Genomic DNA, 20,177 nt, shown 5'->3' on the forward strand with positions numbered 1-20,177 from the left:
GAAAGCAGTTTGGGCTCCAATCCAAACATCTGGAACAAACTATATCCGGGATCAATGTCCTCAATGTAAGATGGCTAATGTGTTACGAGGCTTAACCTCTACTTCAGAGCACATTGGTTACGGTCGGATATAGTTTTTTCCAGATGTTCGAATTCGATGTGCTTTTTATACCTATGTTTGTGAGTATATATACCTTTATATTCATAAAGCCTGATATTAAGTATAATGCGCTTAGGCAGGTGCGCCCTTCTGTTTGTTTTTTGTATATAGAAGTGTTAACTGTCTTTTTTGAACAAATATTAACATAAAAACAAAAACACAGCATGCCCCCAAAAGACTAACTGGCCTTGCACATCTGGAATGTGGGTTTGTTATACCCAAAGCAGATGAGGCAGGGAACAGTGAGTACAGGCAAAAATTAATAAAAGCACCATTTACAAAAAAACAACTTATCATAATTTTACCTTCTAGATCAGGGGTCTTCAAACTACGGCCCTCCAGTTGTTCAGGAACTACAATTCCCTTCATACCTAGACTTGTCTGTGAATGTTAGAGTTTTACAATGCCTCATGGGATGTGCAGTTCTGCAACAGTTGGAGGGGCCGTAGTTTGAGGATCCCTGTTGAAGATTCTGTCAGTGTCCAAATGTGCCACACAGCAGTATTGGGATCACAAACACTGTCCTCTCTGCTCCTCCCAGGAACTCCTGCTCTCTAGCTCCCTTGCCTCCTTCTCCTATGCTCATCTCCAGGACTTCTCCAGAGCCTCTCTCATCCTCTGGCGCTCTTTACCTTAATCTGTCTACTGTTTCATATTCTGTCTTCTACTCTGTCTACCTTTAGGTGGTCCCTGAAAATTCAAATCTTCAGGGAGGCCTTGTCCCACTTCCCCCTAACAACTACATTTTTAGGTCATCCAGTTATTAACTTTATTACCAATCACCCCACCCTTTTAGATTGTAAGCACTTAGGAGCAGGGCCCTCCTACCCTTGTGTCGTATAGTATTGTAGCTGTACTTTCTCCTTTTATATTGTAAAGCACTGTGCAAATTCTATATAGGATCACATGTCTCATGTGATCATTTCACAAGCCACACCCCCTCTACAGTTAGAATCACTCCCCTGAGCTCACATTTAACCCCTTGATCACCCACAATGTTAACCCCTTCCCTGCCAGTGTCATTATTACAGTAACAGTGCATATTTTTAGCACTGATTACTGTAGTAATGTCACTGATCCCCCCAAAAGTGTCAAAAATGTCAGTCAGGGGTCCGATCTGTCCGCCGCAATGTTGCAGTCCCGCTAAAAATCGCAGATCGCCGTCATTGCTAGTTAAAAAAATAAAAACGACATAAATCTTTCCCATAGTTAGTAGACGCAAAAAACCAATCAAAATACACTTATTGCACATTTTTTTTACCAAGATTGTTTGCAAAAAAAATTGTGGCAGGCAAAAAATTGGCCTAAAATGTTAAAAAATTTTGATTTTTAAATTTTTTTTTGGAATGTTATATAGCAGAATGTAAAAAATATTGTTTTTTTTTTCCAGAATTGTCGCTATATTTTTGTTTATAGCACAAAAAACAAAAATCGCACTGGTGATCAATACCCCAAAAAGAAAGCTCTATTTGTGGGGAAAAAAAATTATTTAGATGCAGCGTCGCACAACCACGCAATTTTCCGTTGAATTAACGCAGTGCTGAATCACAAGAAATGGCCTGGTCATTAAGGGGGCAAATCTTTCCAGTACAAAAGTGGTTAAGGTAAAAAAAAAAACTTCTTCGCTGAAGCTGCCCCCAGAGTCCCCCCTTTTTTAACCTAAAACCATCTGTTCTAACGATGAGTGTGAGCCGCTGTCTCTGCCCTCATTGGATAGATTGATAGCAGCAGCAGCCATTGGCTCCCACTGCTGTCAATCAAATCCAGTGGCACGGGAGTGGGGTGGGCCGAGTCCCGCTGTCTGTGTCAATAGACACAGCAACAGGACTCTGGAGCGCCCCCACAGGAGTGCCCCCATAGAAAGGGGCTTTCCGTGGGGCACCTGATAAAGAGGAGGAGCCAGGAGCGCCGGTGGGGCACCCTAGAAGAGGAGGATCAGTGCTGCTCTGTGGAAAACCCTTACACAGAGCAGCAAAGTATGACATGTTTGGTATTTTTATTTTAAAAAAATTGAACCTTTACAACCCGTTTAACTCAACTACATAGGTGAATACCAGATTACTACTTTGATTCTGCACCTCTTCTTTGGAGACAATATCCAGTTGGCAACAGATAAGGTCACTATCCTGTGTGTGTGTGTGTGACAACCTAAAAGAAGGGTAGTCAGGATGGCGATAACACTATCTCTATTACGCAATATAGTGGTGTCACCTACTCATTTACAGACTGCTGGTTGGCTAATCAAGTAGAAGAAACACACTAATATGTCCTTTTCTTGTCTAACATTCACCTTTAGCACATGTGAATGCAGTACAGACTGATTTTCTTCAAGCCTCTCCCTGTCCCAGCCTGACCGCTGTTGTGTAGTGGATGGCATAAGCTGATGTCAAAAAAGATTCAACTGCTTATATGAGCATACATTTAGGATGCATCTAAAAAAATGTAATGTGCTTCATCTTACCAGTCCTTAGATGTGGTGATTGTATTAGTTTACGTTTTTTCATACTTTTTATTTTCTATATTTTTATCTGGCAATTTTGCAAGTAACACAATGTCCTAGTATGACAACACTCACTTACCGTACCGCTTCAATTGAGGAGCAGTGCTTTCAATTCAGGAGTAGCGCTTTCAACCGATATAACAAAACATTTCCGATGGTATTTTTAACAGACCTAAAGGAAACAAGTAAGATAATTGATAGGGTGTACATGTATTTTAAATATTTGAAGAGAATATAAACGTGTAATATGTTTTTGTCTTGCTTAGAGTTCAGCTTTAAATTGTAACTTTTGTGATTCATTTGGGGCCCACGGTGAGGAACTTGGAAAAATGCCTATTATTATATTATTTTACATAATGTAAATGGTTTAAATTATGACCAATATACAGTGGTGATCGAAAGTTTGGGCACCCTGGGTAAACATAATGTGCATCAAGAAGCCAAGGAAAGATGGAAAAATCTCCAAAAGGCATCAAATTACAGATTAGACACTCTTATAATATGTCAACAAAAGTTAGATTTTATTTCCATCATTTACACTTTCAAAATAACAGAAAACAAAAAAATGGTGTCTGCAAAAGTTTGGGCACCCTGCAGAGTTAATATCTTGTACTGCCCCCTTTGGCAAGTATCACAGCTTGTAAACGCTTTTTGTAGCCAGCCAAGAGTCTTTCAATTCTAGTTTGAGGTATCTTTGCCCATTCTTCCTTACAAAAGTCTTCCAGTTCTTTGAGATTTCTGGGCTGTCTGTCATGCACTGCTCTTTTAAGGTCTATAAATAGATTTTCAATTATGTTGAGATCAGGAGATTGTGAAGGCCATGGCAAAACCTTCAGTTTACGTCTCTTGATGTAATCCCTGTGGATTTCGAGGTTTGTTTAGGATCATTATCCATTTGTAGAAGCCATCCTCTCTTTAACTTCAGCTTTTTCACAGATGGCATCAAGTTACCATCCAAAATTTGCTGAAATTTTATTGAATCCATTTTTCCTTCTACTCGTAAGATGTTCCCTGTGCCACTGGCTGCAATACAACCCCAAAGCATGATTGATTTACCCCCATGCTTAACAGTTGGACAGAGGTTCTTTTCATTAAATTCTGTGCCCCTTCTTCTCCAAACGTACCTTTGCTCATTCCGGCCAAAAATTTCAATTTTAACCTCATCGGTCCACAGAACTTGTTTCCAAAATGCATCAGGCTTGTCTATATGTTCATTTGCAAAGTTCAAACTCTTATTTGGATGTAGAAGAGGTTTTCTTCTGATGACTCTTCCATGAAGACCATATTTGTACAAGTATATCTTTATAGTGGAATAGTGTACCACAACTCCAGTGTCTGCCAGATCTTTCTGGAGGGATTGTGCAGTCAAACGTGGGTTTTGAATTGTTTTTCTCACAATCCTGCGAGCTGTTCTGTCTGATATTTTTCTTGGTCTTGCAGATCTTGCTTTAACTTCCACTGTTCCTGATGACTGCCATTTCTTAATTACAATCCGAACAGAGGATATTGACATCTGAAAACACTTCTTATAGCCTTCTCCAGCTTTGTGAGCGTCAACTATTTTCAGTTTCAGTTTTCTAGACAACTGCTTAGAAGATCCCATGGTGCTGATTGTTGGGGCAAGGTCGATGAGTCTGGGCATTTAAAACCTTTGAGATTGACATCACCTGGTCTTCACAGACGATGATGGAACAATCCATGACACTGGCAGGTCTCAGCCTTTCAAAGGGGGCAGTGCATGCTATAAATTCTGCAGGGTGCCCAAACTTTTGCCAACGCCATTTTTTTGTTTTCTGTTATTTTGAAAGTGTAAATGATGGAAATAAAATCTAACTTTTTTGACATATTATAAGAATGTCTAATCTGTAATTTGATGCCTTTTGGAGATTTTTCCATCTTTCCTTGGCTTCTTTATGCACATTAACCACTTTACCACCGGAGGATTTTGCTGTCTTCCGTCCAGGCCACTTTTTGCGATTCGGTACTGTGCGACTTTAACTGACAATTGCGTGGTCGTGCGACGCCGTACCCAAACGAAATTTACATCGTTTTTTTCCCACAAACAGAGCTTTCTTTTGGTGGTATTTGATCACCTGTGCGATTTTTACTTTTTGCGCTATAAACAAAAAAAGAGAGTTTATTTTGAAAAAATAACAATATTTTTCACATTTTTTTATATGAAATTCCCCCCCAAAAAAATGTAAAAATCTAATTTTTTTAAAATTTTTGGCCAATTTGTTTTATGCTACCTATGTTTAGTAAAAAAAATTGCAATAAGCGTATTTTGATTGGTTTGCGCAAAAGTTATTGCGTTTACTAACAAAGGGAAAGATTTTTGTCATTTTTGGTGTTTTTTTTTAACGCGTAATGGCGGTGATCTGCGATTTTTTTTGCAGGACTTCGACGTTGCGGCGGACAGATCGGACCCTTAACTGACATTTTTGACACTTTTGGGGGTACCAGTGACATTTCTACAGTAATCAGTGCTATATATATGCACTGTTACTGTAAAAATGACACTGGCAGGGAAGGGGTTAATTTTATTGGAGAGGGAGGGGTTAATGTATGCCTGGTGCTTACTGACGTGTGGGGGGGGGAGGTGACTGTGTGACAGAAGGACAGATCGGATGTCCAGCTATGCTGAACACTCCGATCTGTCAGTCCCTGTCACTATGGAGATCCGCCCGCTGTGTTTACACACAGCGGGCGGATCTCCAGACTCGATCCCCGACGATCGGGGCAGAGCAGCGGCAATCGCCGCTGCTCCTCCCCTGGCCTGACTCCCGCTGTGAATGAACACAGCGGGAGCGAGCCTCCGGCGGCACGCGAGCGCCACCCACAAGGGGCGGAGTCCAGCGACGTAGGTCTACGTCGCTGGACGGGATCGCGGCACTTTGCCGCAGTAGCCTCCATGTGAGCGGGGCTAAAGTGGTTCATACAAATTTTTACCTGGGGTGCCCAAACTTTCGATCACCACTGTACATAAATTCTTAGCAAGTCTCTAAAAAGCAATTGCATGCTTCTTTTATTGGTTGTAAGAAAATAAAAAGTATATTTTTTTGTTTAATATTTCAGTGGAAGGAAAGTATATTCATTACAATATAATCAATGTTCCTTCTAAAATAAATGTTTCTTTTTCAATTCATTTGCAAATATCAGCACAACATGTGAATATGTAAACATTGTATATAACTTGATAAAAAAAAAAAAAGGTTATACCGTTATTTCAGGAAATTAGATTTAATAAAAAGTCATTGTCAAGGTGATGAATTGTAGTCATTTAAATCCAGCTCATTCAAATGTTTATATTTTTCCATCACTTACAATTAGATAGAAAAATGTAAAATACTGATATGCTGAGAGAGTAATGACCTGTTTATTTCTACTGCTATCAAACTATTTACTTGTGTTTCAATATCCTGTTGCTTCTTTTATGTGGAAGCATAATATATACTTCAAGTTTTTTAAACTAAAACCAGGCTTGCAATAAATACACCATGAGGTTCCACAGTATACCCTGACTGTGACATCTTGCACCTTTCCTATTCCTCCACATTGTGCTGCTGAAATTCCCAAAGTTACTATGAAAATGACAACTTTCTAATGTTAGCATTGGTATGTCAAAAAAAGTAAAAGTAAGCAAAGTGCTTAACAGGTTGCTCAAACATTGTGACTACCTGCTGACTGGTTGGCTTAAGGAGATTTTATAGTGCTCTATCAGAATAAAATGACAAAATATATATAAATTAAATTAAAGTGCTTGCTGTAAATCAAACAGTATAAAGTGGCAAAAGGGTTGAGAGTTGTGTCTTGAAAAGAAGTGACACCCAGAAAAAAAGCAGTGCTCCTCCATTATTTTCCAGCACTGCCTTAACCTCCTTAGCGGTATTCCCGAGTGTGGCTTGGGGTTAACTTTCAGTACCAAAAGCGGTAACCCCGTGCCACACTCGGGATTACCCCGCAATGCTACTCGTCTTTCCTGCGCACCTTCCCTGCGCTCCCCTGCCTTCCTCCCTGGCACACTCTCTCCCCCGTTGCGACACATGGGGGTGGAACCGGTGGAAAATTCAAAAGTGTAAATACACTAAATGACATGATACAAAGTTGTGATCCTAACAGATTACACTGTATCATGCCATTTCAGCACAGGATTGCACCTGGTGACTTTTATAGTGCCCTGCCTGTGCTTTTCCAGTGTTTTGTGCCTGGAAATTTTTTTAAGACCGTGGCGTCTAAAAAGCATTCTTTTTTGCGCAAAAGCGCTTTTAGACGAACTGGAAAACAGCGACAGCTAAAAGCGCTTTTGCGCAAAAAGAGCGCTTTTTGGACGCCATGGTTGTTCTCAATTTTCCAGGCACAAAGAACTGGAAAAGCACAGGCAGGGCACTGGGAAAGTCACCAGGTGAAATCCTGTGGTGAAATGGCATGATACAGTGCAATTCGTTAGGATCACAACTTTGTATAATGTCAGTGTATTTACATTTTTGAAATTGCCGCCGGTTTCACCCCCCTGCCTCGCAACACTTGCAGGGAAGGGAACCGGAAGACAGGTGCTGGCATTGGCTGGGAGGACAGCGGGGGAGGAAGGCGGGGCATAGCAGGGGAAGGTGAGTTTTTAAATATAAAACAACAGATTTCCATGCAAAAAAATGTACCGCTTTTAGCACAGAAATCTGGACATAATCAGACTGCAAGGGAGGCTAACCCTCTTGGGCATGGAGTTCACCAGAGCTTCACAGCTTGCCACTGGAGTCCTTTTCCACTCCTCCATAATGACATCACAGAGCTGGGGGATGTTAAGAGACCTTGCGCTCCTCCACCTTCCATTTGAGGATGCCCCACAGATGCTCAATAGGGTTTAGGTCTGAAGACATGTTTGGCCAGTCCATCACTTTTACCCTAAGTTTCTTTAGCAAGGCAGTGGACGTCTTGGAGGTGTGTTTGGGGTCATTATAATGTTGGAATATTGCCCTGTGACCCAGTCCCTGAAGGGAGGGGATCATGGTTCGCTCAATGAACTGTAGCTCCCCAGTGCTGGCAGCTCTCATGAAGCCCCAGACCATTACACTCCCACCACCATGCTTGACTGTATTTCTCACCTGGTTGCTGCCACACACGCTTGACACCATCTGAACCAAATAGGTTTCTCTTGGTCTCATCAGACCACAGGACATGGTTCCAGTAATCTATGTCCTCAGTCTGCTTGTCTTCAGCAAACTGTTTGTGGGCTTTCTTGTGCATCATCTTTAGAAGAAGCTTCCTTCTGGGACGACAGCCATGCAGACCAATTTGATGCAGAGTGTGGCGTAAGTCCTGAGCACTGACAGGCTAACCCCCCAACCCTGCAACATCTGCAGCAATGCTGGCAGAACTCATACATATATTTCCCAAAGACAACCTCTGGATATGACGCTCAGCATGTGCACTCAACTTCTTTGGTGGAGTATGGCAAGGCCTGTTTTGAGTGGAACCTGTCCTGTTAACCACTTAAGCCCAGGAAGATTTTACCCCCTTCCTGACCAGGGTTTTTTTTTTTGCTGCGTGACTTTAACGGACAATTGCGCGGTCGTGCGATGCTGTACCTAAACTAATGTGACGTCCTTTTTTTCCCACAAACAGAGCTTTCTTTTGGTGGTATTTGATCACCTGTGCGATTTTTTGATCATGCGCTATAAACAAAAAAAATAGTGTAAATTTTGCAAAAATAACAATATTTTTAACATTTTTTTATATGAAATTCCCCAAAAAAATGTAAAAATCAAAATTTTTTAACATTTTCAGCCAATTTGTTTTATGCTACATATGTTTGGTAAAAAAATTGCAAAAAGCGTATTTTGATTGGTTTGCGCAAAAGTTATCGCGTTTACTAACTAAGGGAAAGATTTTTGTAATTTTTGGTGTTTTTTTTTTAACGAGTAATGGCGGCGATCTGTGATTTTTTATTTTTTTTGCGGGACTGCGACATTGCGGCGGACAGATCGGACCCTTGACTGACATTTTTGACACTTTTGGGGTTACCAGTGACATAACTGCAGTAATCAGTGCTATACATATGCACTGTTCCTGCAAAAATGACACTGGCAGGGAAGGGGTTAACTGTATTGGAGAGGGAGGGGTTAAGTGTGTCCTAGGGGCATGCTTCTAACTGTAATGGGACATGGCTACTAGTGTAAAAACAGAGATCAACGGTCCTAAATAGTAGAACCGTCTGATCTCCATTTTTACACAGGGGAGAATGACAGGCGGCTTGTTTACATTAGCCGCTTGCCTTTCTCCCTTCCCGCCGAACGATCACGAGTGACCGGCGGACATCGGGTCTGCCGGTCACACGCACTGACTTGTCTGTGAACGAGCCGGGGCGCTCGCGCGCTCGCTATTGGCTCACAAGCCAGTGACAGGCTAGTGACGTATATATACGTCACTTTGCCTGGCCGGGGCTGACCGCCGCAGTATATGTACTTGCGGCAGTCGACGACCGGTTAAACCACTGTATGGTCTTGGTCCCCATGCTACAGCCTTGTTTCAGGGTCTTGGCAATCTTTTTATAGCCTAGACCATCTTTATGTAGAGCAATAATTCTTTTTTCAGATCCTCAGAGAGTTATTTGCTATGAGGGGCCATGTTGAACTTCCAGTGACCAGTATGAGACAGTGAGAGCAATAACACCAAATTTAACACACCTGCTCCCCATTCACACCTGAGACCTTGTAACACTAACAAGTCAAATGACCAGGAAGGGAAAATGGCTAATTGGGCCCAATTTGGACATTGTCACTTAGGGATGTACTGACTTTGTTGCCAGTGGTTTAGACATTAATGGCTGTGTGTTGAGTTATTGTGAAGGGACAACAAATGTACACTGTTATACAAGCTGTACATTCACTACTTTACATTGTAACAAAGGGTAATTTCTTCAGTGTTGTCACATGAAAATAAATAATAAAGTATTTACAAAATGTGAGGGGTGTACTCACTTTTGTGAGCTACTGTATATCCCATAGTTTGTAGACGCTATAACTTTTGCGCAAACCAATCAAAATACACTTGGGATTTATTTTACCAAAAATATGCAGCAGAATACATATTGGCCTATATTGATGAATAAATTAAATTTTTTACATTTTTTTATTGGGTATGTCTTATAGCATAAAGTAAAAAATATAGTTTTTTTTTTCAATACTGTCTGTCTTTTTTTGTTTATAGCGCAGTGTCAGTTAAAATAACGGAGTGCCGTATCGCAAAAAATGGCCAGGTCATTAACCACTTGCCGACTGCCGCACGACTATTTACGTCGGCAGTCAGCCCCTCACAGGCAAAGTGACGTAGATCTACGTTGCTAGCCTGTGAGGGTCTAGGGAGCGAGCGCGTGCCCCCGGAGGTGCGCTCCGGCTCCCGCGTGGTCACGGACCCCCCTGCGTGTGTGACCGGCGGACCCGATGTCCGCCGGTCACTCGGCGATCGTCGTGCAGAGGGAGAAAGGCAGGCGGCTGATGTAAACAAGCCGCCTGTCATTCTCCCCTGTGTAGAAACAGTGATCACACGGTTCTACTATGTAGGACCATTGATCACTGTTCCTACAGCCCAAGCCACAGCCAATCACAGTTAGAATCACGACCCTAGGGACACACACAGCCCCTCCCTCTCAAAAAAAGTTAACCCCTTCACTGCCAGTGTAATTTTGCAGTAACAGTGCATATGTATAGCACTGATTACTGTAGAAATGTCACTGGTAACCCCAAAAGTGTCAAAAATGTCAGTCAAGGGTCCGATCTGTCCGCCGCAATTTCGCAGTACCGCAAAAAAAAATCGCAGATCGCCGCCATTACGCGTTAAAAAAAAACAACAAAAATGACAAAAATCTTTCCCTTTGTTAGTAAACGCGATAACTTTTGCGCAAACCAATCAAAATACGCTTTTTGCGATTTTTTTTTTTTTACCAAACATATGTAGCATAAAACAAATTGGCCGAAAATGTTAAAAAATTTTGATTTTTACATTTTTTTGGGGAATTTCATATAAAAAAAAATGTGAAAAATATTGCTATTTTTGCAAAAATGTACGATCTTTTTTTGTTTATAGCGAATGATCAAAAAATCGCACAAGTGATCAAATACCACCAAAAGAAAGCTCTGTTAGTGGGAAAAAAAGGACGTCAAATTTGTTTAGGTACAGCGTCGCACGACCACGCAATTGTCCATTAAAGTCACTTAGTGCCGAATCGCAAAATAGGCCCTGGTCAGGAAGGGGGTAAAATCTTCCGGGGCTTAAGTGGTTAAGGTGGTAAAACATTCCGGGGCTGAAGTGGTTAAATAGTGCCATTGCCGGCAATAGGCTATGACTTGTCATGTGATTGGACCTGTCAAATCGCATGACAAGTCACTCCAATGTGAACAGGGGTTTAAGCTATTAACAGTTTAGCAGCACCTGGTGCTTGTTTACTATAGAAGGCAGGGAAGGGTGCCAAATTTCTGCTGTCATAATAAATAAAGGGGGAGGGGCTGTGATTTTGGTGCTTCGGTTGTGAGCTTTGAAGATTAATTTCTTCAAATGCCTGTAGCTACAGAAGGGAATGACGGTATATTTAACCACTTTACTACCGCTTACGGGAATACTACTGCGGCAGAGTGGCTCGTTCCCGTCCAGTCACGTAGTATTAACGTGACTGGACTCCTCCCCTTCTGGGCGGCGCTTGCGCGCCGCCGGAGGCTCGCTCCCGCTGTTTTCATTCACAGCGGGAGTCGGGCCAGGGGAGGAGCAGCGGCGATCGCCGCTGCTCTTACCCGATCGTCGGGGATCGAGTCTGGAGATCCGCCCGCTGTGTGTAAACACAGCGGGCGGATCTCCATAGTGACAGGGAGTGACAGATCGGACTGTTCAGCATAGCTGGACATCCGATCTGTCCATGAATCACATAGTCACCTCCCCCCCTACACGTCAGTAAGCACCAGGCATACATTAACCCCTCCCTCTCCAATAAAATTAACCCCTTCCCTGCCAGTGTCATTTTTACAGTAACAGTGCATATATATAGCACTGATTACTGCAGTAATGTCACTGGTACCCCCAAAAGTGTCAAAAATGTCAGTCAGGGGTCCGGTCTGTCCGCCGCAATGTCGCAGTCCCGCAAAAAAAATCGCAGATCGCCGCCATTACGCGTTAAAAAAAAAACACCAAAAATGACAGAAATCTTTCCCTTTGTTAGTAAACGCAATAACTTTTGCGCAAACCAATCAAAATACGCTTATTGCGATTTTTTTTACCAAACATATGTAGCATAAAACAAATTGGCAAAAAACTTTTAAAAAAATTGGTTTTTACATCTTTTTTGGGGGGAATTTCATATAAAAAAATGTGAAAAATATTGTTATTTTTTCAAAATAAACGCTCTTTTTTGTTTATAGCGCAAAAAGTAAAAATCGCACAGGTAATCAAATACCACCAAAAGAAAGCTCTGTTTGTGGGAGAAAAAGGACGTAAATTTCGTTTGGGTACGGCGTCGCACGACCGCGCAATTGTCAGTTGAAGTCGCACAGCGCCGAATCGCAAAAAGTGGCCTGGACGGAAGACAGCAAAATCCTCCGGTTGTAAAGTGGTTAATGGTGCTTTTGCAGAATGTTCAGAATATGTAAATACTTTAATGCATATAGTCTGGGCAGTAGTTCACTTTAACTTTAGTTTTTATTTAACAGTGCATTTAGCTGCTTGCCTGTAGTTTAGTTTAATTCAAGAAAAACAACTTTATAAGTTTTGTTTTCCTGTTTAGATTTGAATACACAATGCAATTTATTATGCATAATTTTTGCCTCACTCTTCCCATCCATTTTGTTCAGCATATTCTGTGTTTACTTATAGCAAGATAATGAGGATAAAACAAAAAAGATTGCTGCAACTTTTTTTTTTTTTCTACTTAGAATACAAAGGTTGAAAGTTCTGATTATGATTTTTTTTATGCAAGATACAATCAAAGTCAACAGAGATTTGAAAAGAGAGCAAACCTAATTCAAAACAAAACTACAGTGTGCATAATTTACCTAGCAATGTAATGTTCAGTGTATTTTTAATATAATTAGTAGGGAACAAAGGGAAAAACAAAGCTACAGCAAGTAATTTAATGCAAGAGGGAAATGGTGGAATTTGAAGACCAGCTGTTAGTGCATTAAACCATGAATCATTTCATGAAAATGCTGTAAAAATTTTGACAGCTAAGCTTGTAGAATTGGAATGTCAATTACAAGAACAAACAGAGCAAAATAAATAGTAACAAGAGCAGATGTTAGAGGTTAAATATGTAACAAATTCAATTATTCAGCATGTTGTGATAAAGTGCACTAAATCAAGATTGTAAAATATATATTTGTTTCCGCCAATAATTATGGCATAGTCTTCACCTGTCATTAACCTGTTTTAGGTTCCCATTGAACAGGTTTTTATTGTTTTGTGTACAGTTCACAAAGTTTTAAAGATCTTCTCAAAGAAAAGAGTAAAACTCTACCTGCTTAGTGTAGGGAGGTATTTACAGTCATAAGATTGTTACTTTTCCATGTAAGAGCCTGTGGCTGGTGTAATTCCATGCATGTAGCTGAAATAAGCTTTATTAAAAGGACCTATACCTAAAACTGAACTCCAGACAGCTATAAATGCAAGCAGAGCATGCACTGTATCAATGTAAATTCAATACCGACACCAGCTAGTGTTTCTCCAACAAAGTTAAAAGTGAACACTCACCAGACCCATATGCTATCTTTTCAGGACAGCTGAAAGCGTGTGAGATGAAGCCAGAGAAATCAAGCGCGGAATGATCTTCTTATCCCTTCACAGGACATGCTTTCCTCAGATGTTAAATCCAGAGTGGCAAATTAACAGGCAGGAGAGAAAATAAATCTCCTCATGGTGTAGTATTTATTAAAACTTCCACAAAAGTTAAAAACAATGTAAAAAACAAAAATGGAGGTCCATACAGTGCAACAACATATATAGCACTTACATATAAAACCACCAGACTGAAAAGACTGGCGACTTATGGACCTCTGGCATGTAACCCTGTTCTACAGCCGTTTCGCGCCACGCACCTCTTCAGGAGAATTCTATGTATGGATCCTGTATGGATCTCCATTTTTGTTTTGAATCTGTAATATTCTGAGAAGGGAAGGTTGTATTCTAATCTGAGAGCCTTGAAGGATTTTAAAGTCCCATTGGTGTAAAGGTCCCCAATATTTTTTATTCTTCTCAATGACTATTGGTGAACGCTCAAGTCAGATATGAGATAACTTAAAACAGATCGAGATTTGGAGGAGAGTTTCAATCGCTTCAAGCATGCAGTTTAGCATTTTTCCACGCTTTGATGGGGGCTAAGAATGTAAGGGACACGTATGAAGGGAGATTAAAATTAGGAGAGGTGGAATTCATAAGCCACAAAAATAAATTGGCTCCCAGTATTTGCATGCTTTCCACGTTCCCCCATATCATATTAGGAGCGTAGACGAACCAGGATTTTAATTTTGCAAGGATAGAAGCGTTGTAATAATCACCATTATCTATGTATCCAGTCTCACCTGTTAATCTGTGTTTAATGTGCACTTATGGATTACTTCTGGATCTTTACCCTGTCATACAAAGCGGGCCAAGGATGTCTGAATGGCCTTGATGTAGTTATTAGGTAGGGGGGATCAACTGTGGATATGGGATTGTGTATATAGGATTGTAAACATTTATTTTTCCTTTTATCAGTTGAACTAGATGGACTTGTGTCTTTTTTCAACCTGACTAACTATGTGAATAACTATGTAACTATAAAGCCCATACTGAGGGGCATAACATGTACAGGAATTAGAGCCTTATGCCAGCATTGTCATTATGTTTACAAGCCGTGACAGCTGGATGGTGAGACTGGAAGGCTTTGGAGAGGCTATGTTTTAGTGCTGTATGGCATGATGTAGTGCTTTTATGTTTGTAAGTGTGTTTTTATCGGTATACCTGCTATTTTAATATATCAGTGAGCACAATAAATCTCTTTTGTCTCATATGTGGCATTTGTGAGAAACATTGCTCAGAAATGAGAAGCATAGGAGCCTTTTACATTTAAAGGAGACATACCCATTTCTTGGCAATGAATATGTCATGTTAGATTTGACCCCATGATTTGAAGGGGTCTAAACGATAAGGCAAACTGAATCTGAGATCATACGGGAAGAGCACGGGTGTTTTGAATCACTGAGAAAAAGGAGCTCAGGCAGTAATTTTGCACTTTTCTTTCTGATGTTTTATTTACATTGAGAAATTGGACTGTTTTTGGTTTCTACTCTTTCCATAGGAGTGGGTGATTTTTTACCATTGGACTATATGATTTATTTATTTTTTATTTCATTGAATACTTAGATGTGATTATACAATTTGGTTGTGCTTCTTATAATACTTTGATATTTTCACAATTGGGATGTTGAGTATCCACTCTATCAGTCTGCAGTTTTATAGTTTGTAAATCAGTGTATGCAATTTATGTTGACTGTGCAGATTGATTTTTTTCCACATTGTTCTAAGTTCCTGTTTCAAACTGAATAATTGAGACCTAAAATTGGAATGAGGTTATTTTATTCCTCTTCTTCACCTCCCTAATGGAGACAGTGAAGATTTCCATACGCTGTATCTCCTTTTTCTTTGCAACAGGTCCTAGTTGAATAAACATTCCCCATATAAAGGCATTGTGGGCATTCCACAAAGTAAAGTTATCTGATACAGTCCCTGCATTAAGCTGAAAAAACTCTTCTAAGTGGCTCTAGATGGAGAGTCCAGTATGTTGATTCTTATAGGAGCATGGTCCAAACATGTTATGGTATGAATAGATCTATCGGATACTCGTTTTAGTTGCTTTACTCAAGGAGTAGAGAGTTCTACTTCAAATTTGCAAATATGTGCAAGAGACTTTGAAAACAGGGTTTTGGCTTGCATGTTATTATAAGATTGAAAAGACTACAGCTTCTCCTTAATAAATACAAGGTGAACATGTTCTATTATATAAGTCAATCACAGACTTTCATATTTCTATCTCTAGTTATAGAACAGAAAGGAATAGAATGGTAAAATTAACACTTATTATTAACATTATCATTATTTATGCACCTAAAAATTCCAGATAGAATAGCTGAAGAAGGCTGCCAAAGACGTTACAGGAATCATAAAAACTGAAGGAAAGAAAAGTATACATTTTGTGCCTAGTAGCCAATCAAATCCCCATCTTTCAAATGCAGACTGGCAATAGCAATATTAAAATGACATTTGGAATTTGAATTATTGCTAACAAAAAACAAGCTTTATAAAACCACTCAGTAGGCTTGGGACCCATTTTAAGCTTTGTGGTATATCAATATTTCTGAGAAATACAAGCATTGTTACACAATGAATTCTGACCTCTGAAATAGGGTTAAAATGCAAATTGTGTTCTATCGCGGTAAGGTAAAATTGAATAACTAGTGAGTAAGAAAAGACAAATAAATAAATAAACCAAAAAAAAACACAAAATATGAGTAAACATGATATAGATTTTTTTTTTCTCCTTACAGTGTATTTCGACCCTAACAATAAACATATTTATTTTATTTGTTTCCTTTTGCTCTGTTAAATTAATCATTGAATGCATTTTTAATATATATTTGATAAATGCAAAATAAATAAATACTTGTTTCTTGTTCACTCTGCCTGTGTTATCTCAAGAGGCTTATTCAGCCCTCCCAACTCTTATCTTGGACTATTGAACAGTTAGGAAGGCCATACACTATGCAATTTTTTTTTTCTTTTAACCACAGGTTGAAGGAAAGAAAACTGCTTGATTCCCCCATCAACACAGTCAGGGTTGATGGGGAATCCCTCCCACAGAGCTGTTAGAATACAATGATCACTGCTTGTGGCTACAGCTGCCAGAAGTGACTGACCAAAAATAAAATCCAACAGACTGGTTGTACTGAAGTGGATCCATAAATCAATTTCAGTACAACAAGCCTGCCCATACATGGATCGAAATTGGTACAGTTCCTGCTGCCGTTCGATTCATCTATTGCTTTTACTCTCTATGTTGTGGAGAGGAAGAGATGGGAAAGGATTTAGTAGTGTAACTAAAAGACAGCTGGGCAGAGCTTTGCAAATTTCAGACTACACAATCCTGTTTTTCAACCCACAGTAGGAAATAGTGCATATTTTGACAGGCCAACAGGTATTTTTTCTGTACTTGCATTGTATAGATTTACTACATATGTTTTTTATATTTTATGTGCAATATAGTAATATACTTTTCTTTGTGAGCGTCTCATAATTTGGGTAAACATAACAAATAATACATGTAATGTTTATAATATGTGTGTAATAGTTTCCTTGTTGCCTTTTACTAGGTAAATGCTACATTCTCAAACATTCACCATGGTCACCAACTCTACATATTGTACCTTTTTGGCCATGGATGCCATCAAGGCCTTTGACAGTGTTGAATGGCCATACCTTTGGGTTGTTCTAGAGAAATTCGGTTATGATTCCACTTTCTGTCAATGGGTCCAATTATTGTACTCAGCCCCAAAGGCTTCCATAAGGGTCAATTGCTTGCAGTCCTCCTCTTTTAAGCCTAGACAGGGATGCCGTCTGTCGCCCATGCTTTTTGCCATTGCTATTGAACCCTTGGCCTGCCCTCTACTGACTGCCTTGGATGTAGCTGGTCTGATCAGAGGTAACATGGAAGAAAAGGTAGTGTTGTACACTGATGATGTTCTTTTATTTTTATATAATCTTTGGTCATCTCTGTTAGCAGTTATGAAATATATAGATGAGTTTGCCAGATTCTCAGGGTTGGGTATTAACTGGGAGAAGTCTATGCTCTTTCTGCAAGATCCAATGCTTTACCATCCACATTGGCACATCTTAAAATTGTCTCTTGAATATTTGGGTGTGACTGTGACAGCCTCTTGCTTGACATATACTGTATATCAGACAATCTTTTTTTTTTTTTTAATAAACTTTATTGTAGAAAAACAAAGGTACATGTAGGATAAGTCTCATACAGTGCCTTGCGAAAGTATTCGGCCCCCTTCAACTTTGCGACCTTTTGCCACATTTCAGGCTTCAAACATAAAGATATAAAACTGTAATTTTGTGTGAAGAATCAACAACAAGTGGGACACAATCATGAAGTGGAACGAAATTTATTGGATATTTCAAACTTTTTTAACAAATAAAAAACTAAAAAAATTGGGTGTGCAAAATTATTCAGCCCCCTTAAGTTAATACTTTGTAGTGCCACCTTTTGCCGTGATTACAGCTGTAAGTCGCTTGGGGTATGTCTCTATCAGTTTTGCACATTGAGAGACTGACATTTTTGCCCATTCCTCCTTGCAAAACAGCTCGAGCTCAGTGAGGTTGGATGGAGAGCGTTTGTGAACAGCAGTTTTCAGTTCTTTCCACAGATTCTCGATTGGATTCAGGTCTGGACTTTGACTTGGCCATTCTAACACCTGGATATCTTTATTTGTGAACCATTCCATTGTAGATTTTGCTTTATGTTTTGGATCATTGTCTTGTTGGAAGACAAATCTCCGTCCCAGTCTCAGGTCTACTGGCACTGTATCTACATTTTAAAAGAAAAGACAACCTTGCATGAAACTGTTACATTGACCCAACCAAAATCACATTCAACTATCTTACAGGAAAGGACAGTGACCTGATTACTTAGTTGGATGGATCAGAAGTAAATAGCCCAACTAGAGGGCGAACAATACATGAACAAAGAAAGGGAGGAGAAGAGGAAGGGAAGTGAGGGAAGGGGGTGGGAGAGGGCAGCAAAACCAAGGTATGAGCATAATTACGGGCCGCTAGCCAATGATAGAGTAAGAAAAGTTGCCATCGCAGACATCAGGGACGTCTGGATTAGGTAGCGAAGCCAAAAAGTCCTGCCATTTGTCATAGAAGCGAGCTGAGGAAGACTTTTGGGTAAAGTCCGTATTAATCTGGTCCTTAGTTAGAAGACTTCGTACTTCATGGTCCACTTGAGAAAGCGAGGGACAGATCTGAGATATCCAGTTGGTGAGAATTGTCCTCCAAGCTATCAGTAGACAGGTAGGAATCCAAATGTGAGGAGGGGGGCGCGGTCCATCCGACCAGATCTGTAGAGGTTTGTCCCAATATCCAAATATGAGTAAAAGAGGGTCCTTCGGAAGTTGAAGAAGCGTAATCCCATTGATGTATGTAAGAACTTGATCCCAGAATACGGAGATAAAAGTACAAGACCAAAATCTATGTTTCAAATTTGGCCTTTCTGCGGCACAAAGGGGACAGGTGCTAGACTACGTGTAATTATATGTGTTAAAACCCGCGCTAAGTGAAAATAAAAAATGGTGTTTCCTGCAGCTGCTGCTCACTTAGGTAAAAACCAAGAAAAAAATAATAAAATAATCTAAAACAGCGCTATCAGGTATAAAATGATCACAGTTATAATGTGGGTAAAAATAATAAAGTGCACTAGTGCTCAAATCTGCAATATATACAAAATATCCAAATTCCTCCAATAATATCAAATAGAATAACAATAATTATTAATCAAGTGCGCTAATGATAATATATTAAAGTGCATTCACAATACATTAATAGTGCAAAAAAAGTGCTGAGTAATGTGCAGTCCAAAATTAAAGTCCACTTGAAATATGCATAAAGTGCTGGATAAGGTGCTTGAGGTGCTTTCAAAGAAACCCCTTTTGGGAATGCACTCACCAGACTTAGAATGTAAAACAGCCTCAAATCTGCAGTGATTTTCCACAGGATAACCAATAGGGATGGATGAGTATGCAAAGCCTCCAACACACCTCCAGCCTCCTCTATAATTTCCCCTTTACTCAGGTGCTCAGAAAAGAGGGAAGGAGCCAAATATAGTGAACCTGTAAGGTATTTATTGTATTAAAATATATTAAAACTACTCACAAAGGTATATCAAGTAACAGCGTTGTATCACAATCAATAGTCACAGCAAAACGATCCACTTCCGGGTACACGTGCATTCCACGGTGGTTTGAGGAAGTGACGTTGTGTGATAATTGTCTGCCAGGAAGTACGTCAACGCGTTTCACCCGCCTACTATGGGTGTTATCAAAGACATCACTTCCGGTAACGCAGACCTTATTTATAGCAAACTAACAGATTATGCAGCCAATCAGGAGGAGCGGGGTGGGCGCCAAAGTTATTATTACAGCTTCCTGTTTATTTCATTATGCTCTAGGTGTCCTCATAGCGACCCAGAAGTTGTGTTGGCAACTAGGGATGATCGAACGGTTCGGGTCAACCATCGGTTCGACCCGAACATTGACTGTTCGAAATTCGGCCGAATTCCGAACTTTTTGCGGAAAACCGACCAAAATGCAATGGGACAGGAACTGGGCTTTAAAAGCCCGTGATTGAAACAGAAACATCAGTAAAAGCCAATTGAGGGGGCAGTAGGATTCTAGGAATGTTATTGGAGTGACTAGGGGGTCCAAAGGCCAATCAGTAGTGAATA

The sequence above is a fragment of the Pelophylax lessonae genome (genome assembly GCF_965119305.1).
Source record: "Pelophylax lessonae genome assembly, chromosome: 2".
Taxonomy (NCBI): domain Eukaryota; kingdom Metazoa; phylum Chordata; class Amphibia; order Anura; family Ranidae; genus Pelophylax; species Pelophylax lessonae.